Consider the following 20,064-nt stretch of genomic DNA (forward strand, 5'->3'; position numbering starts at 1 on the left):
CAATTCATATGTGACAGGTTATCTGGGTGGGGCCGGTGGACTCTCACCTTTGTGGTACAGACCAAGCTCGACATCGGTGACTGATTTGTCCTCGGTCACCGACTCAACCTCAAGGGCTCAATTCTCATCAGGAGTCAGGCCCCAGAGGTCTGGGCCCTCTCCCGCCGATTGTGACAACTTCTCCTGCGGGACATGGAGGGGGAGCATCGTGAGACGAACGTTGCAAGTTTCGCGGTTGACGGGGGAACAAGCATGGTCAGCACTGCCGAATCTTGGTAGGTGTGTTGGTGGGCGCCAGGGCGTGCTGGGGCAAAGAGCACAGCGTTGTGCTGAGGGGGTGGTGCCAAGCGAGTATCGCACGTGGGAGGGCGCTAGTGCCAGGCGCAGAGTCACCGGGGGAGGCAGGAATGGCAGGCAGGATTAGTGCCAGGGGTCAGATGCCAACATCACCCATATGGCTCAGTGGAGGACGTTGAGCTTCTTGTGGCACTGGGTGCTGGTCCTCCTGGTCACCCTACCCGTGCTGACGGCTACTGCCATTGTCTACCAGGTGGCTTTAGCGGTCCTATGGCTGACCTTCCAACCCCCTCGGCGGAACAGGGTATCCATGCCGGACTCAACCATTTTCATGACCCTGGCCTGGTTGGCATACCGAATTGAGGCGCTGGTCTACGTGGTGACATGGCTGCGTGCTGTCTGAGGTTTGCTCTGCAGGATCAGTCTCAGTGCTTCTCCCCCTTTATACCGGCGAGCTGCTGGGCGTAGTTCTGGTGAATCAGCTGGCGGGACAGACCTTTACGTCATAAAGTCCGTAGGGCATCATTCAATGTCCTAATTAACATTAGATACCGGTGATTGCGTTACTGGGTTGGCCATCGAGAAATATCCAAATAATCCGCTCGCTCTCACACTTAGAAGCAAATCCATTGCATCGTACCCATAGTTTCCAGTCGGAATGATGGGTATCGTTAGTTGCCACTGATCAGCTCATGTCTGAATATTACCCAGGTCTTCCTAAGCGTGGGTACAGATTGTTTCAGTATCGCAGGAGATGCTGATTCCTTATCCTGAGGAATTAGAGAGTACTCTGCTGCAGCAGGATTGATGATGGGCAGATGACATGAGACAAAATGATCCGGTTATGGGCCATATTAGGACTAATTCAAATAAAAATGTGATTTTGTTTACATTCAGCTTCCATTGAAGGTTCAAAATGAAATGTAAATTTTCTGTGTGTATTCTGCAAATGGCCCAGGTCGTTTGCAGTCTTTGAAGAGAGAAAGTTTTACTCTGTGTCCAGAGTAACCTAGGAGGGGCTTATTAATGTAAAATGCTGATTTTCAGCATTTACATTTGAACCGAATAAACTAAAGCAATCAGAGCTATAAATCACAGGGAGAGCACAGCCTGAACTGGGGTGGACAGGAGTGAATGTTATATGGAATGTTGCCGAGGAGTGCCAGATTGAAGTGGGGAGAAGGAAAAGCACTTTCTGAAATTAGAGACTGAGTGTGAGGGAGGGTCGGTGGGGGGGGGGGGGGGGGGGTGTCTATCTCCACCTATCCACCACCCCCCCCCCCCCCCACCCCGCTGCGGTATAAATCTGACCTCTTTTCCACTTCTCTCCAGCTTTGACAAAGAATCATCCACACTTCCTTTTCTCTCCACAGATGCTGTCAGACCTGCTGAGATTGTCCAGTAATTTCTGTTTTTGTTGCATTTATGTAGCACCTTTAATGTAATAAATTGTCCGAAAGGCATTTCACATGAACGTAATCAGAGAATAATACATTCAAAGGAAAAGAAGGAAATACTTATAATATTTTAAATAATCCCTTATCTAAAATATATATATATTACTCTTTGAACTAACCGATGACAAAGTGATCAATAGTCTTCTTGTAAAAGATGAACCATTTAATGAATAATATAAACAATAATTGTGAGTCCTTTTTCCAATACTGAACTAACAAAAGAAATGAAATACAATACAGATGACTATCTCACTATACAATATTATTATAAAGTAGTTTGAACTTCTCTCCCTCTCGCTATTCTACGTCTTGTCTGTTCACTATCCTGGATCACACTCTCTGAAAAAGAGCGGGAATCTAGTTCTATCATCTGACAATGGGACATCTAGTGTTGAAACGACTGTACTACATTCACATACATTCATCATGTACATTGATACCAGAATATCACTACAATACTTAGAGGATTGACAAAAAATCTTTGCTAGTTTATATGTGGGGGTAAACTTTAAGAAGGGTAGTCAGGAGTATGGAGTTTCTCTGGCTGAAGTCAGCAGTCTGGTGAAATAGCACATGGACAAGTTTAGAGTGAGATGAATGCAGAGTTCTCAGAAGACTATAGGACTCAAGGTGATAGAAAGGGACTCGATCTTGAAGGGACTGGAACACCGGGATGACATTTTTACATTTGTGACCTTCTTCGACCGGAGTCAATGGAAGTCCGTCACTGCCCCCAAAACCTAGCTTAAAGGTCAGGAGTCCAGTCCATATATTCCTGGCTTCTCTGTGTAAATTTTGGATCAGGAGCATCATTAATTGTCTTAAGGTGAGAATTCACACTTAACTCGGGAGCAGGGTCCCACCTGACAGAGCAGCCAGTCCATCAGCAGGCCAGCAGCTCTGTAGGCTCAGCAGTGTCAAGTTTGAGTGGAGCCAATGATGGGACTGCAGGCAGTCTCGGTGAGGAGGGGCCTACAGAGCAGAATGAGAAGGGGATGTACTTGGCAAAACCAATAGGAGATTGAGTACTTCAGCTACAGCTCCTCTTCATCCAATTGGGCATTGAGGCGGTTAAGATTTACTGTACATTTTGTGAGAGGTTCAACGTTCACCAGATAATACATCAATCAGCAGAAAAAAGACAAGTATAAAAACAGACAAGGTTATGAAGTAAATCCCTTTATTTTGCTGGGAGGTTTTTCTGAGATAATAATTGTGTGACCAGAGGTTTCAGGGTCATTGAGTCCCAGAGTCAGGAAAAGGTCTTGGATAATAAAAATGGATGGAGGGGCTGGAAAATGGTTCAGTTAGTCCGAGATGGATTTTGATGGGTTTGTCTTTCTCTTGCAGTGACCAAGAGAAGGATTTGTTGAAAGTGAAGCTTGAACAACTTCAATGTCACTTCACATGGGGGCCACAGAAAGAAAATATTGACTTGGATGACATGAAGCAAAGATTAGAAGATTCAATTCAGACGAATGAGAAATATCAACCCAGGTATTACAACCAACTCACTTTTGTAAACTGTCTGCAAGGAAACTGTGAGGCGGCGATTCAAAACTTAAAGGAAGCTGAAAATTTTCTGAGGGAGAATCATGAAGATAAATTTAATAAAAGAATCATCATCACCTTTGGAAACTATGCCTGGATATATTATCACATGGGACAACTGACAGAGGCTCAGTCCTACCTCGACAAACTGGAGACGATCTGCAAACAATTTCCTGATGCCTCTCGGTACACAGCAATGATACCTGCAGTATACGGGGAGAAGGGTTGGTCACTGTTGAAATCTGCTGCTCAATATTATGAAGAAGCAAAGGATGTTTCCAAAAGGCTTTGGAGGAAGATCCTGATAATGTTGAATGGAATGATGGCTATGCGATTGTTCTGTCTCGTCTGGAAACATTTTCTGGAACCCCAGAGAAATGTGAATCCACTCAATCAATGAAGCAGTTTAGACGTGTGCTGGAGCTTGATCCAGATCACGGTGAAGCCATGGTGCTGTTAGCTCTAAAACTACAGGAATTCAATCAAATTGAGGAAGCACTGGAATTAGTTGAAAAAGCGTTGTAGAAGTCCCCTGATTTCCCACATGTGCTTCGCTATGGAGCAAAATTTTACAGATTAAAAGGAGATATGGAAAAAGCGGTGGAGCTGTTGAAGAAAGGATTGGAAATGACCCCACACTCTACGATCTTACACCATCAAATAGGTCTGTGTTACAGAAAGCAAGTATTGTCACTGATCAAAAAGCCATGTCGCAAAAGACCTGGTGACCCTGCTTTTCAACAGAGAGCTGAACTGATTGAACTGTGTAAGGATCATTTTAAAAAGGCTTTTGAAACTCGCCCATTAACATTTATTAGGGCACAGCTGGATTATGCCAGAATCTGTTCATTAAATGAAGAATATGAAAATGTCGAGGAGATCTACAATAACCTACTGAAATCGAAAGATATACCTCCAAGAAATAAGCAGGAAATATGTTTAGATGTTGGATTGTTTGAACTGCGTGAGAAGAAATCGGAATCAAACGCCATCATCCATTTTCTGGAAGGAATGAAAGTCGATTCTAACTCAACGGAAGGAAAAAGGTGCTGTGAGAACTTGAAGTCAATATCAGAAAGACAAATTCGCAGGAATCCAAGAGACAGCAAGGCCCATGGTGTTCTTGGCTTAATGCACCAACTGGATGGGAAGAAGCGCGAGGCTGTTGAAAGCTTTGAAAAAGCCTTGGAGTTGGACCCTGACAATGAAGAGTATCTAAGTGCTCTTTGTGAATTACGCCTTTCCATCTCGGTCAACAATGACTTTCCCAACTAATGCTGAGCCGAAAGATGAATTAACACTCTCTAATCCCTAGACAGCTTCTGGTATTCACTTCACTTATATTCTGCTCAGGTTTTTCTAATGGAGCACGTTACACATGTGTGTACAATTTTCAAATAATCTCATTGTAATTATTCTAATTCTCTGTGCTTCATTCAGGAACATTGACCCCACTGGTGAACAAAACAAATAATATTATTCTGTTCTCCCAAGAGTTGCTGTTGTGTGTGGAAAGGTGGAGAGGGAGGGAAGAGTAAAGGATATAAAAATAGGTTAAAATTGGCTAAAAAGAATAAAACACAATGGCAGCAGGTATTGATTTTCCAAACAGAGATTTCAATTGTACAATCAGAAGTGGAATGTTGAAATAGCCAATAAAATGAAAGCATGGCTAAGATTTGATTTGTGTGGTTGATCAGTGTGAATGCTGACAGTTTGGTTCGTACAGAACAGGGTGGGGATAAAATCTGCTGGATCATTCCTGACAGTCGGTAATGTTTACGCTCTGTCACCATTTGATGAAACTTAAAGGAATTGACGGAAGGGCACCACCAGGAGTGGAGCCTGCGGCTTAATTTGACTCAACACGGGAAACCTCACCCGGCCGGGACTCGGAAAGGATTGACAGATTGATAACTCTTTCTCATTTCATCTTGGCAACACGGATTAACTTGTACACAACCTACAAAGGGAGACTGCGGGTTGGAGGAAGACATAATAGAGTCAGTAAAAATAAATGAATATAAAATTAGATGAAAATTTATTCCTGTTATATTTTTGTTGTTAGCCGCAAATAGGAAAAGAAGTAGAGGTGCCGCCACGCTCTAAGTTTGTAATATGCGCTGCCGGGTTTACTCAGAGGAGTTGCTTCTGCAGTGTAAGATGGATAACTCCAATCACCTACACAAACACACTGCTGACATCACGACTGATCACTTGATGTTCCACAAGCAGGCAGTATTATTTGAATACTTAACCCCTCCCTCTTTACTCCTTTAGTGCAAACAACTTTTCTTTTACACACTTCAACAACAGACCCAACTAAATTTAACCTGCACCAATATGTTACCCATACGTATATACATTAATAAGACAGTCTCTTTGGAGGATGCCAGTCTCTTTTCGGTAATATTTGATTTCTGGAATCTGGGGCGGGATTCTCCGACACTCCGCTGGGTCGGGGGGCGGCGTGAATCCTGCCCCGACACTGGTTGCCGGATTCTCCGGTGCCCTTTTATTGGCGGGGGCGGAAATTGCGCCCCGCTCTGTCGGGGGCTGTTGGCAGCGGCCCGCCGGCAATTTGCCGCCCCCGATGGGCCGAGCGGCCGCCCGATTTCGGCCGGTCCAGCCGGTGTAAATTAGACCAGGTCCTTGCTGGCCTGACCTGGTTCTGCAGGCGGCCTCCGGAGTCCTTGGTGACGCACGGGGGAACCTAGCCCCCAGGGGGCCTCACGGTGGCCTGGCCCGTGATCGGGGCCGACCGATCTGCGGCGGGTCTGTGCCATGGGGGCACTCTTTCCCATCTCGCCGGCTGGTGTAACGGTCCGCCATAGCCGGCACGGAGAAGAACCCCCCCTGCGCATGCGCTGGGATGACGCCAGTACACGCTGGTGCTCCCGCGCATGCGTCAACTCGCGCCGGCAGGCGAAGGCCCTTCGGCACCAGTTGGCGCAGCGCCAAGCTCTTCCGCACTGGCTGGCATGATGTCAACCCCGCCGGCGCCGGCCTAGACCCTGAAGGTGCTGAGGATTCCACACCTTCCAGGCGTCCTAACGCCAGTGTGGTTCACGCCACTCCTCGGCGCCGGTATGGCCCACCCTGCCGGATAGAGGAGAATCCCGCCCCTGGCTTTTCAAAATCACCGAAGTGCCTTCCGCTTTACTTATTGGTGGTACTTTTTGTGTAACTAAATCGGTATCTGTCTCTGTTAGTACTGAAGATTCTGCAGGGACAGATGCTGTACTTTCCCCTGCAGTAGATCTCAATTCTGTCACATCACTGTCCATACCTTCCGAGGTGAATACAACTGGTGAAGGTTCAGTCCATTCACTTAGTGAACATAATAATTGGTCAACTTGATGACGTCAAACTCTTTCATCATCTGTCAGTATGATGTAACATATCGGACCTGTCTTTGCTCGGATGATGGCTGGTGCCCATTTTTCACTTGTTGTATAGCTCCAACAAAGCCAACATCAGCGCCGGACTCTCACTGATTCCAGGACCTGTGAGGGGCCAGAAGTGGCAGCGGGTAAACCGCCCAGTTCCCGCGGCAAAAACGGCCGGAGAATGGCCGAGTCCGTGGCTGCGCATGCGCAAGGCGGTGACCTGCAGCAGTCGCGTCGTACAACGTGGTGCCTGCCATGCATGGACCCGACTTGCCAAATACAGCCCCACAGGCCACCCCCTGGACACCCCCTGGCCACCCCCACCAGTCCCCCCAGCCCTCGCGGAGCCCCCCCCCCCCCCCTTCCCCGGTCATGCTAAATTACCCTAAGTGTCCAAAAACGTTTAGGAGAGGTTATTGGGTTAGGGGGATAGGGTGGAAGTGAGGGCTTAAGTGGGTCAGTGTAGACTTGATGGGCCGAATGGCCTCCTTCTGCACTGTATGTTCTATGCCTATGTCTGAACAAGGCTGGAATGTTAAAAGCAAATTACTGAAAAAGCTGGAATCTGAAACAAAAACAGAAAATACTGGACAATCTCAGCAGGTCTGACAGCACCTGTGGATAGATCAGGGAGCTTATGTTTTGAGTCTGGATGACTCTTTGTCAAAGCGAGAGAGAGAACTGGAATAGGATCAGATTTATACTGTTGTGGGGTGGGATGGGGGTGTGGAGCAGTGGGACTGAATAGGGGGCCAGTGATAGGTGGAGATTGACAAAGATGTCGTGGGCAGAAAGACAAACGGAACATAAATAGGGGTGGTCAAGGCGGTAGCACAGTGTGTAGCACTGTTGCTTCACAGCTCCAGGGTCCCAGATCAATTCTCAGCTTGGGTCACTGTCTGTGCGGGGTCTGCATGTTCTCCCTGTGTCTGCGTGTGTTTCCTCCGGGTGCTCCGGTTTCCTTTCATAAGTCCCGAAAGACGTGCTGTTAGGTAATTTGGACATTCTGAATTCTCCCTCTGTGTCCCCGAACAGACGCTGGAATGTGGCGACTACGGGCTTTTCACAGTAACTTCATTGCAGTGTTAATGTAAGCCGACTTGTGACAACAAAGGTTATTATTATATAATATATTTTTACATATATTATAAGAAGGATGCAGATAGTGATTGACATATCAGAATGTTTTAAAGACAGAACAAAGGTAAGCAGTGTACTAAAGGACAAGTAGGAACAGGGCACAGATGGCCCAAGTGGTTTGGGATGGGAGGAGGGAGGACAATGGTGAGGGAAACACAGATGGGTGGAAGAAATGAGAATGAATTGAGAGAAATAAAAATGGGGTAAAGGTGGCAGAGGGAGAGAGTTCACAGTCTGAAGTTGTTGAACTCAATGTTCAGTCCGGAAGGCTGTAACATGCCGAATCGGAAGCTGAGTTGCTGTTCCTCCAGTTTGCGCTGGGTTCCATTGGGACATTGCAGCAGGTCAAGGACAGAGATGTAGACATGAGAGCAGGACGGTGAGTGGAAATGGCAAGCAAAGAACAAACAACAAAGAGAACAAAGGACAATACAGCACAGGAACAGGCCCTTCGGCCCTCCAAGCCTGTACCGGTCATAATATCAACCTTTTTTTTTTAATAAACAATTTTATTGAGGTAGTTTTTGGCTTTATAAACAGTTACAGACATCATCAGAAAGGAAGCAAAAAAGGCAAAAATGTGCAAACATCCACGTACTTTCAATACTTGCATCGTAACATATTGCACAAGCCTGCTCCCCTCCCACCGGTACTACCCGCCATATTTTCCCTCCTACTCTACTCTACCCCCCCCCCCCCCCTCCCCCCACCCCCCTGCTGACGCTCACTCTCCCGCAAAGAAGTCAATAAATGGTTGCCACCTCCGGGTGAACCCCTGCACAGATCCCCTCAAGGCGAACTTAATTTTTTCCATCCCCAGGAAACTCGACATGTCCGCAAGCCACCACTCAGTCTTCGGGGGCTTTGAGTCCCTCCACGCCAATAATATTCGTCGCCGGGCTATCAGGGAAGCAAAGGCCAACACATCGGCCTCTTTCTCCCACTGGACGCCCGTCTCTTCTGAAACCCCAAAAATTGCCACCCCTGGACTCATCACCACCCTTGTTTTTAGCACCTGGGACATGACCCCCGCAAATCCCTCCCAGTACCCCCTCAGCTCAGGGCATGCCCAAAACATGTGAACATGGTTCGCTGGTCCTCCCGCGCACCTAGCGCATTTGTCCTCTATCCCGAAAAATTTGCTCATCTGAGCCACCGTCATATGGGCCCGGTGAACGACCTTAAATTGGATCAGCCCGAGCCTAGCACATGTCGCGGTCGAGTTTACCCTACTCAGGGCCTCTGCCCACAGCCCATCCTCCATTTCCCCGCCTAGTTCCTCCTCCCATTTAAGTTTCAGTTCCTCTGTCTGGGACCCTTCCTCCCTCATGAGCACCTTATATATACCCGAGACTCTGCCCTCCCCTTCTTCCCTCCTAGAGACTATTCTGTCGAGGATCCCCATTGGCGGGAGGCGCGGGAAAGATGGGACCTGTCTACGAACAAAGTCCCGCAACTGTAGGTATCTAAAATCATTTCCCCTTACCAACTCAAATTTCTCCTCCAAGCTCCTCAAACTCGCGAAGCTCCCTTCCAGGAACATATCACCCACCCTTCCCGCCCCTGCTCGCCGCCATACTCGGAACCCCCCATCCATACTGCCGGGGGCAAACCGATAGTTGTCGCAGATTGGCGCCCAGACAGACGCCCCCATCTCCCCCACATGCCTCCTCCACTGGCCCCATATCCGCAGGGTCGCCACCACTACCGGGCTGGTGGTGTACTTGGCCGGCGGCAGCGGTAGAGGAGCCGTGACCAGGGCTTCCAAACTGGAGCCCCTGCACGAAGCCGCCTCCAGCCGCTCCCAAATAGACCCCGTACCCACCATCCACTTCCTTATCATAGCGATGTTGGCCGCCCAGTAATAATTGACCAGACTCGGCAAAGCCAGCCCTCCCTCGCTGCGGTTCCTCTCCAACATCGCCTTTTTCACCCGCGGAGACTTTCCCGCCCAGACAAAGCTCATGATCAGCCCGTTAACTCTTTTGAAGAAGGACTGTGGGATAAAGATCGGGAGGCACTGAAAAATAAACAAAAATCGAGGGAGGATTGTCATCTTTACAGTCTGCACCCTCCCTGCCAGCGACAGCGGGAGTACATCCCATCTTCGAAACTCTCCCTTCATTTGCTCCACCATCCTGGCCAAATTTAACTTATGCAGCCTGCCCCAGTCTCGTGCCACCTGGATTCCCAAATATCGGAAATTTTCCTCAACTAGCCTAAACGGTAGCTCTCTTAATCTGTTCTCCTGGCCCCTTGCCTGGACCACAAACATTTCACTCTTGACCGTATTTAATTTGTATCCTGAGAACTGGCCGAACTCCCTCAGCATTCCCAGTATAGTTCCCATCCCGGCCACTGGGTCCGACACGTACAGGAGCAGGTCGTCTGCATAAAGAGAAACCCTGTGTTCAACCCCGCCCCTCACCATCCCCTTCCAACCCTCTGCGGCTCTCAGCGCAATCGCCAGCGGCTCTATGGCCAGCGCAAACAGCAGCGGGGAGAGTGGGCAGCCCTGCCTGGTCCCTCAGTACAACCTAAAGTACTCCGACACTTCTCTGTTGGTCCTGACGCTGGCCCTCGGAGCCTGATATAATAATTTGATCCAATCCACCAATCCCTCCCCGAACCCAAACCGTCCGAGCATCTCCCACAGATAGTGCCACTCCACCCGGTCAAAGGCCTTCTCGGCGTCCATTGCCACCACTACCTCCACCTCTCTACCCGCCGGGGGCATCATTATCACATTGAGCAATCTCCTCAGATTGGCCGCCAGCTGCCTACCTTTCACGAACCCCGTTTGATCCTCCCCAATCACCTCCGGTACACAGTCCTCCATTCTACCCGCCAGTACCTTTGCCAGGAGCTTGGCGTCTACATTAATCAGGGAGATTGGCCTGTAGGACCCGCACACCTCCGGGTCTTTACCCCGCTTCAATATCAGAGATATGGTGGCTTGTGACATTGTCGGCAGCAGGGTCCCTCTGTCCCTTGCCTCATTGAAAACCCTCGCCAAGACCGGGCCCACCAGCTCAGAGAACTTCCTATAAAACTCTACTGGGTATCCATCCGGCCCCGGGGACTTCCCCGACTGCATGGCCTTTAGGCCCCCCAATACCTCCTCTACTCTAATCGGGGCCCCCAGCTCTTCCACTCGCCCCCCCCCCCCCCAACTGTTGGGAATGTTAACCCGTCCAGAAACCTTTTCATCCCCTCCGGTTCTTCCGGCGGCTCCGAAGTATACAGCTTACGATAGAAGTCCCGGAATACCCTATTCAATTCTGCCGGATCCTCCACTTTGCGCCCCCCCTCGTCCCTCACTCTACCTATTTCCCTGGCCGCCTCCCTCCTCCTGAGTTGCTGCGCTAACAGTCTGCTAGCCTTTTCCCCATGCTCGTACACCACTCCCCTCGCCTTCCTAAGCTGTTCCACGGCCCTGCTCGTGGATAGTGCCCCCAGTTCCGCCTGTAGTCTCTGCCTCTCCCTGAGTAAAACCTCCCCCGGGGACTTCGCGTGCTCTTCATCTATCCGACCCATTTCCCTGACCAATCTATCCATCTCTGCCCGGTCTGCCTTGGCTCTGTGGGCCCCAATTGAAATCAGCTCCCCCCGCACTACTGCCTTTAGCGCCTCCCACACGGTCGCCGCTGAGACCTCCCCAGTGTCATTCACCTGCAGGTAATTTTTTATACATTTCCGAAGCCTCTGGCAGATCCCCTCCTCCGACAGCAGTCCCACATCTAGCCTCCATTGCGGGCGTTGATAGCTCGCTCCCCCGAACTGCAGGTCCACCCAATGCGGGGCATGGTCTGAAATGGTAATTGCTGAGTATTCCGTGTTCTTTATCTCCCCCATACAGTCCCTGCTTAGTACAAAGAAATCTATCCTGGAATATACTTTATGGACGTGCGGGTAAAACGAGTAGCCCCTTCCTGTTGGCTGTCCCTCTCTCCAGGGGTCCACTGCCCCCATTTGCTCCATAAACCCTTTCAGCTCCCTTGCCATTGCTGAGAGTCTACCCGTTCTGGGACACGACCGATCCAAAGTCGGGTCAAGGGCCATGTTAAAGTCCCCTCCCATTATTAGCCTGCGAGAATCCAAGTCCGGGATCTTCCCCAGCACTCTTTTAATGAAGTCCACGTCATCCCAGTTCGGGGCATATATATTCACCAGCACCACTCTTCTCCCCTCCAGTCTGCCCCGTACCATCAGGTATCTGCCCCCCCTGTCTGCGGATATGCCCTCTGCCTCAAATTGCACGCGCTTGTTGATCATGATTGCCACCCCACTGGACTTCGAGTCCAAGTCCGAGTGGAAGACCTGGCTAATCCAACCCTTCCTTAGCCTGGTCTGGTCTGACACTTTCAGATGTGTCTCCTGCAACATAATTACGTCCGCCCTCAGGGCCCGCAAGTGCGCGAACACCCGCGCCCTCTTAACCGGCCCATTCAGTCCCTTGACGTTCCAGGTGATCAGCCTGGTCGGGGGGCACACCCACCCCCCACCCCCCACCCCGCCGGTCAGCCATAGCCTTTCTCGGGCCGGCCCCTGACCCGTGCGTCGCGCCATTCCTGGCCCGCCCTTTGGCTGCCTCCACCCTCGACCTCCTTTCCAGTGCCTATTTCAAGTCCCTCTCCCGTCAGCAGAACAACCCCCCCCCCTCCCCTAACCCCATCCCCCGATACCCCCACCCCTGCCATCTACTGGCTGTAACTTCCCCCCCCCATCTGACTTCCTTGACTAGCCAATCTGCTAGCCCGGTGACTCAACACTCCGGCGCCTTCCTGTCTCATTCCCATTGTTTCCCCGTCCTCCTCCCCACCCACTGGGGCAAGCCGGCTCCAGTGTCTTCCGCGAGCTGCACAAAAAGCACAAACCAGCCCAAACAGGAAAAAAAACACAGAAAAAAGAGAAAAAGCACATAAATGTCCATGAACAGAGGAAAGAGTCTCAAATGTTCCGCTTGGCTCCTTTGGCCCAGCAAACCGTTGAGCAGCAGTCCAGGCACATTCGGCGTTCCTTCCCACAGAAATCCTCGGGCCCTAACTCGCGTCCTTGGGGCCTCCTTTCGGTACCAGCCCCAGGTCCCTCACAAAATCCATCGCTTCTTCGGGCTCGGAGAAGTAGTGGTGTTGACCCTGGTGCGTGACCCATAGCCGAGCTGGGAACAGCAGACCAAACTTCACGTGTTTCTTGAACAGCACCTCCTTGATATTCTTAAAGGCTGCTCGCCGCCGAGCCACCTCCTGGCTTAGGTCCTGATAAATGCGGAGAACACTGTTGTTCCACGTGCTGCTCCTGGCGCTCTTTGCCCACTGCAGCACCCGCTCCTTGTCCACGAACCTGTGGAACCTAATCACCATCGGGCGGGGGGGGGTCCGCCCGGCCGCCCCTGCCTTGCCTGCACTCTGTGTGCCCCCTCCAGCTCCAGCGGTCGCGGAAAGGCTTCGGCCCCCATCAGCTGCTTCAGCAGGTCTGCTACAAACGCTGCAGCATCAGCTCCCTCAGCCCCCTCCGGGAGGCCGACCATCCTCAGATTGTTCCTGCGGACTCTATTCTCCAGCTCCTCCACTCTGTCCAGCAGTCTTCTCTGCCGCTCTTTCAGGCCGTCAACTTCTAGCGCTGCAACCGTTTGCGCATCCGCCTGCTCCTCCACCGCCTCTCCCAGCTCCTTAACTTTAACATCCTGGGCGTCCAGCCTCTGGTTCAGCTGATACACCGCTTTCTGGATTGGGTCCAAGCTGTCCCGCTTCAGCGCTTCAAAACTGGACTTCATTACCTGGAGCATGTTATCCAGCGCCAGCTGGATTGCTGAGTCCGGGGTCCGTGTGTCCGCCATCTTAGATCCCAGGTAATTTTCTTCAGGTCCTTGTCTCTGTCCCTTTTTCTCCTTCTTCTTCTGCCTTCTGGAATCCCGCTGTTCCATGTACCGCAGCCCGCTCCTCAGCACCTTCGCTGCCGCCTTCCTTCGCCCAGCTCCTTAAATTTTACCTCCTGGGCATCTGAAGTGGGTCCAAGCTGTCCCTCCTCAGCAACTCCAAACTTTTTTTCTTTGTCCTGGAGGAAGGAAGGTCCGTGGGTCTGCCATCTTACCCTTCAGGTCAGCTTCCTCCTTGCCTCCGTCTCTCTCTCTCTCTCTTTCTTCCTCTACCTGCTGGCCTCCCACGCTTCCATCTGCTGCAGCCCGCTCTCCTCTTCTTTCCCGGCAGCCTTTTTGCCGCCCCCGTGGTCCCGCTATCGCGGGGAATCAGCTGTTAAGCCCCGTCGGAGTGCCGAATGTGCGGCTCACTCGTACATCGCCGCCACCGGAAGTCTCCATAATATCAACCTTTGACAAAACCCTCAGCACTTCCTTGTGTTGTATCCCATTTTACCCACCATAGCCATGTGTTTGTCAAGATGCCTTTTGAACGCAGTTCATGTATCTGCTTACACAACCTCCCCTGGCAACGCGTTCCCAGGCACTCACCACCCTCCAAGCAAAAAACCTGCCTCGCACATCTCCTCTAAACTTTGCCCCATGGACCTTCAACCTATGCCCCCTGGTGACTGATCCCCCTACCCTGGGAAAGAGTGCCTGTCCGTCCACCCTATCCATGCCCCTCATAATCTTGTAGACCTCTATCAGGTCACCATTCGACTTCCCACTTTCTAATGAAAACAGTCCAAGTCTATTCAGCCACTCCACATAGCAAACACCCTCCAGACCAGGCAACACCCTGGTAAACCTCCTCTGCACCCTCTCCAAAGCTTTAACCTCCTTCTGGTAGTGTGGCAACCAGAATTGTGTGCAATATTCCAAGTACGTCCTTACCAAGGTTCTATACAACTGTAGCATAATTGGCAGTTTTTACACTCGGTGCACTGTCCAATGAATGCAAGCATTCTATATGCTTTCTTGACGACCTTGTCCACTTATGTTGCGACCTTCAAAGATCTGTGGACCTGCACACACAGATCTCTCTGTCTTTCTATATTCCTAAGTGTTGTGCCATTTATGGTGTATTTCCCCTCTGTTAGATGTACCAAAATGCATGACCTCACATTTGTCCAGATTAAACTCCACTTACAATTTCTCTGCCCAAGGCTCCAACCCATCTATGTCCTGCTGCATCCTCTGACAATCCTCAACTCTTATCTGCCATTCCACCAACCTTGGTGTCATCTGCGAACTTACTAATCAGATCAGCTACATTTTCCGCCAAATTGCTTATGTAACAGAGGCCTCAGCACCTCACCTCTGACCCCTTGTGACTTCACCTTTTGTACCAGTCTGCCATTAGGCACCTTTTCAAAGGATTTACTGAAGTCCACGTAAACACAATCCACCGCCCTCCCCTCATCAATCATCTTTGTCACCTCCTGAAAAAACTCGATCAAGTTATTTAGGCACAACCTCCCCTTCATAAAATCATGCCACTATCGCTAATGAGTCCATTTGTTTCCAAATGGGTATAAATCTTGCCCCTGGGAATTCTCTCCAATAATTTACCTGCTACTAACGTGAGGCTCACCGGCCTATAGTTTCCAGGATTATTGCTGCTACCTTTCTTAAACTGCGGTGCCACATTACCTCTTCTTCAGTCTTCTGGGATCTCACCTGTAGCCAATGAGGATGTCAGTCAAGGCCCCAGCAATTTCCTCCCTTGCTTCCCTCAGGATTCTGTGGTAAATCCCATCCGGCCCAGGAGGCTTATCAACCTTAAGATCTTTTAAAAGGCCCAATACCTCCTCCTTTTCAATGTTAACATGATCCAGACTCCAAAACGGTATACTTGTTATTGAGGGGAACGACCACAGGGGATCCCTGCACTGCCTGCCGATTCCCTCTCCCTCCCCTGACGGTAACCCATCTACCTGCATCCATCTAAGATGGACACCAGTATACAAAATGGAGAACTGCAAAGAGTGCAGGGAAAAATGGACATAGTAAAGAACACACAGCTTGCAGAAGCATTTAGCATTCAGACACTTACAAAAACCGGTTTCCAGACAGCTGCAGAAGTTCAGGCAAAGCTGCAAATAGGAAAACGATCTGCATAGTAATGAGGTGATACCGGCCAGTCCCAGATACAATAGATACATTTAAGTATCAATCGATGTTTTTCAATAGCTAGGCAGACAGGATGGCGCCAACGAAACCAGAACAATAAGCCCTAAGAACCGCCCCAGCCATCAAGGAACGGCCCTAGGATAGGGGGGTTCAAATCATATCGATTGGGACAAGACCCAATCGATCCCCAGCAGGTGAAGGAGCCCGTCCCAAGGGGCAAGGACCTCTGGGGACCTATAAAAAGAAGGTCCCGCACTTGGTCTTCGGCCTGCTGTCTCCGGTCTGCTGTCTCCTGTTTGTCTTCAGCCTCCAGACCCTTGTCTTACACCAGCCATCAAGTAGCAGCCATCGATCAGTAAGTGCCAAAACGACGATCGCTACCTTGACCCAGGCCTTACTTATACCTGTGTCGAGCAGTAATTACAAGAAGTGCAGACCAGAACAGAACGAAGGCCTTGTTCCCTGACCTTGCCTGTTCCTTCTTAGATAAGTATTAGTCGTTTAATGGTAGAAGTAAGTTAGTCTTTTAGCGTGTGCATGAGTATTTATTATAATTGTTATAATAAACACTAATTGTTTTGGACTTACTAATCGGAGTATAGATTTATTGCTTTGAACTTGACCTTGATAACTTGTGACGGTATCTCTTACGGCACCTGGCGACTCCAGAGCATAGATAAGAAACAGAGCCAAGCCAGTGTTAAGCACACGTCCTCTATTGGAGGAGTGTTAATCACACTAACTTAAAATGAGCAACATTTAGTAGCGACTCCGCCGGGACGCGATTAGAAGTGGCACCCCCACTCCGTCGAGAACCCAGAAATTTGAATTAGAAATCTGATTGGAAAAAAAAGGAAATATCACAAGTGGTCAAGGAGTTGAAACCAATAACGATAATTCGGAAGTGTGTTTTGTGCATGCATAGTAACAGGGTTGTAAGGTTAACCTGAGAGCTTTTTGTTGCGACGAACTGTCGGGAGTTTTTAAAGCGGAACATGGCAAAAGCCTTACCCGTCTTTTAAAACATTACCTCAACATCCCCTGTTCCAAATTTAAGTCAGAAAGAGAAAATGGCCATGCAGGCAATGGAACGCCTCATGAACCCAGAGCAGTTCTTGGTCGCAGCGACCAGCAGTAGCCGAGTAGGCCAGTGTCCCGTGTGGGAGCTGGAACTCCGCAAGTATCTGAAAGGAAAGGGATGGCCCCTTTGGAATGAGTTCTGTATGAATGAGGAGACAGGTCCTGGGAGTATAGGACATACTTGGTGGGAGAACCTCTCTCAAATTCATAAGAAAAATTCTAGTAAAGCACGCAAGCCGATGGCAATCGTGTCCTGTTTGGCACAATTGCGAGGCACTGAGGAGGTCATTCGGATGCTCCGAGCAGAATTAGAAGAACAAAATAGAATGAGCAAAGTGGATGTCAGGGACATCGAGAAGGAAAACTTAGAACTAAGAGGGAAGCTGGCAGAGAAGGGTAGAGAGGTGGATGATGCCAAGAGGGCACATCAGTCGTGTCTAGCCCATCTGAGCAGTTCCCAGACCCAATATGAAAAGGCCTATCAGGATGTACAACATGCAGTCCTGAAACGTGAGGAATCAGAAAAACAGGTAGAGGCATTGCAGAGGCAATGCGCGGACCTAAAAGCAGCTTTAAGAGCACTCCATGTTGCCACCACAGAACAAAGACAGAGCACAGTAGACCACGCAAAATGCAGGAAACAGATTGCGGAGCTGCAATCGTTACTTTCAGTGCAGAATGGGTTCAAAAGCACCTTTGGAACGCAGTTAGATGAGGAGAATGCCCCAGACTGGCAGGAACTGAGTGAGACGGCGCAGCGCTATGTTCAGGGAACATGTTCGCCAGCAGCGCAACAAAAGAGGAAAGCGCCCCAACCCCCCACAGATCAGATAGCATCCGCACCTATGAATCCAGTCACCACCCAAAGAAAGGCAACCACAGACGGCGCACCCGAGGTCACCTACACCACCCCCTTAACTGTAACCCAACTCAGGGACGCTTGTGAGAAAATCACTCCGTTCCTCCCCACCGCAGACCCCCACCAATTTTTCTCAAAGTTTAAACAGCAGGCTACCATGTACGGCCTGGATGAGAGAGAGCAGGTTAAGCTCACGGTTCTGAACTTAGACCCATCCGTAGTAGCAGCCCTCCCCGACACACAGAACGTTGGAGGAGGCACCCTAGAAGAGATACATACCTCCATTTTAGATGCGATTGGATATAACAGAGGGGACCCAGTTGAAGGACTAAATAAATGTTGACAAAAGAGGACAGAGCATCCCACAGCATTTGCAGGAAGGCTGTGGATCCATTTCACTGCCGTTTTTGGCGAACTAGACCGAACGCATTTGAACCGTGACAACATGGTTAAATGGACGCGCACCATAATCTCCCATGCCACAGATGCAGGACAGAGTGCTTGCAATAGTTATGACCCATAACGAGAAATGGGTTCTGAAAAGATTGTCCCGCGCTTGGGAACAATCTGTCCAGGGCAAAGTTAAGGTAAAGACCCCAGAGGAAGCTCAGGCTGCAGCGGATATTCGGGCAGTGAGAGCAAAACCCCGCATGGGTAAATGAGGGGAAGAACAGCCCCCCACAGAAGTCGCAGGAATGCTACAACTGTGGTCAATTAGGCCATTTTGCAAAAGAATGCAATGCACCACAGAGATCACAGAGAGGCCAGCAGACAGGCACTCTGAACAGGAATAGAGCGAAGCCCATCCATAGTATAGGGATACAGTCAGGACAGGCCAATGTGGACGGAACGGACTGACAGTGTTCGGGCTCCCCCACTTGGGTCTGTGACACCCTCTGGGTCCAATCCGGAAGACCGGTAGTCACAGCGAAGGTTAGAGGGAAGCCCATAGAGTTACTTTGGGACACAGGAGGGTCCCGCACCACCATTAACTCCACCACCACACCACAGGCAGACACGTGGCCGACCACATCCACCATTACACTCAGCGGATTTACAGGACACACACAGCAGGGACACATTACAGCCCCCGTAGCAATTCAGCTAGGGAACATCTCCACCAGCCACCCCGTTGTTTTAGTTATTCTACCCTGTGCAGCAGAACACATACTGGGTATAGATTTCATGAATGCCCATAGCCTGTCGTTCGATCCAGTAAACCAGTGTGTCTGGCGAATGGCAAAATCAGACAGAGCACCCGCAACTCTCACAGTCGGAGAGTATGCAAATCGGATTAGCGCAGTAGGCGATTATTGTTTCGACCTGACCACGCTTAGTACGGACAGACAAATTAGAGCAGTTTTAAATAGACATAGGACAGCATTTGCCAGTCACCGGCACGACTGCGGCAGAATGACTGGACAAGTTCAAGTTACCGGACCTGACCCCCAACCACAGAAACAGTACCGATTTCCCCTAGAAGCAGAGGGAGAAATTGGAAAAGTAAGAGATAGCTTATTGGAGCAAGGTGTACTTAGGACAGTAGCCTCAACCAATAATGCACCTATTTGGCCAGTGAGAAAGCCCGACGGATCATGGCGTCTGACCATCGATTATCGGGAGCTCAACAAAGTAACCCCAGCAGTAGCCCCCACGGTAGCAACAAGTCCTGAGACCATGCTCAAACAGGGACTCCATTCAAAATTCTTCACGGTTTTGTACATTAGCAATGGCTTCTGGTCAATCCCATTGGCAAAGGCGTGCCAGTACAAATTTGCCTTCACTTTCAAAGGACAGCAGTATACGTGGACATGCCTCCCACAAGGATTCCACAATTCTCCCTCCATTTTCCACCGACAGCTGGCAAATGGACTAGTAAAGTTTTCCCGACCCGAATGTCTGGTACAGTATGTGGACGACCTACTACTGCAGACAGACACCAAGGCAGAGCACATTACGCTTCTGGCCGAGCTCCTGGAACTTTTAACCTCAATCGGATGTAAAGTTAACCCCAGAAAGGCCCAAATATTAGAGAATAAAGTGATGTATTTGGGTACAGTCATCACGCACGGCAAACGTGAGATCGAGTTCAAAAGAATTGACTGAATTGTCAAATTGCCCCTTCCCCAGAATGTTTCAGCCCTCCGGTCGTTCTTAGGACTGGTTGGGTACTGTCGGAACCATATCGATGGCTTCGCGACAAAAGCCGCCCCACTCTCAGACCTCCTTAAGAAAGGA

The 20,064-nt window shown here is 49.9% G+C and overlaps 1 pseudogene; it reads left to right on the plus strand.

Moving 5' to 3' along the window:
- The first annotated feature begins 2,696 nt into the window (after window positions 1–2,696).
- Window positions 2,697–4,983, plus strand: LOC119979755 (annotated as a pseudogene).
- The last annotated feature ends 15,081 nt before the right edge of the window (window positions 4,984–20,064 follow it).

This window comes from Scyliorhinus canicula, chromosome 16 (genome assembly GCF_902713615.1).
Source record: "Scyliorhinus canicula chromosome 16, sScyCan1.1, whole genome shotgun sequence".
Taxonomy (NCBI): domain Eukaryota; kingdom Metazoa; phylum Chordata; class Chondrichthyes; order Carcharhiniformes; family Scyliorhinidae; genus Scyliorhinus; species Scyliorhinus canicula.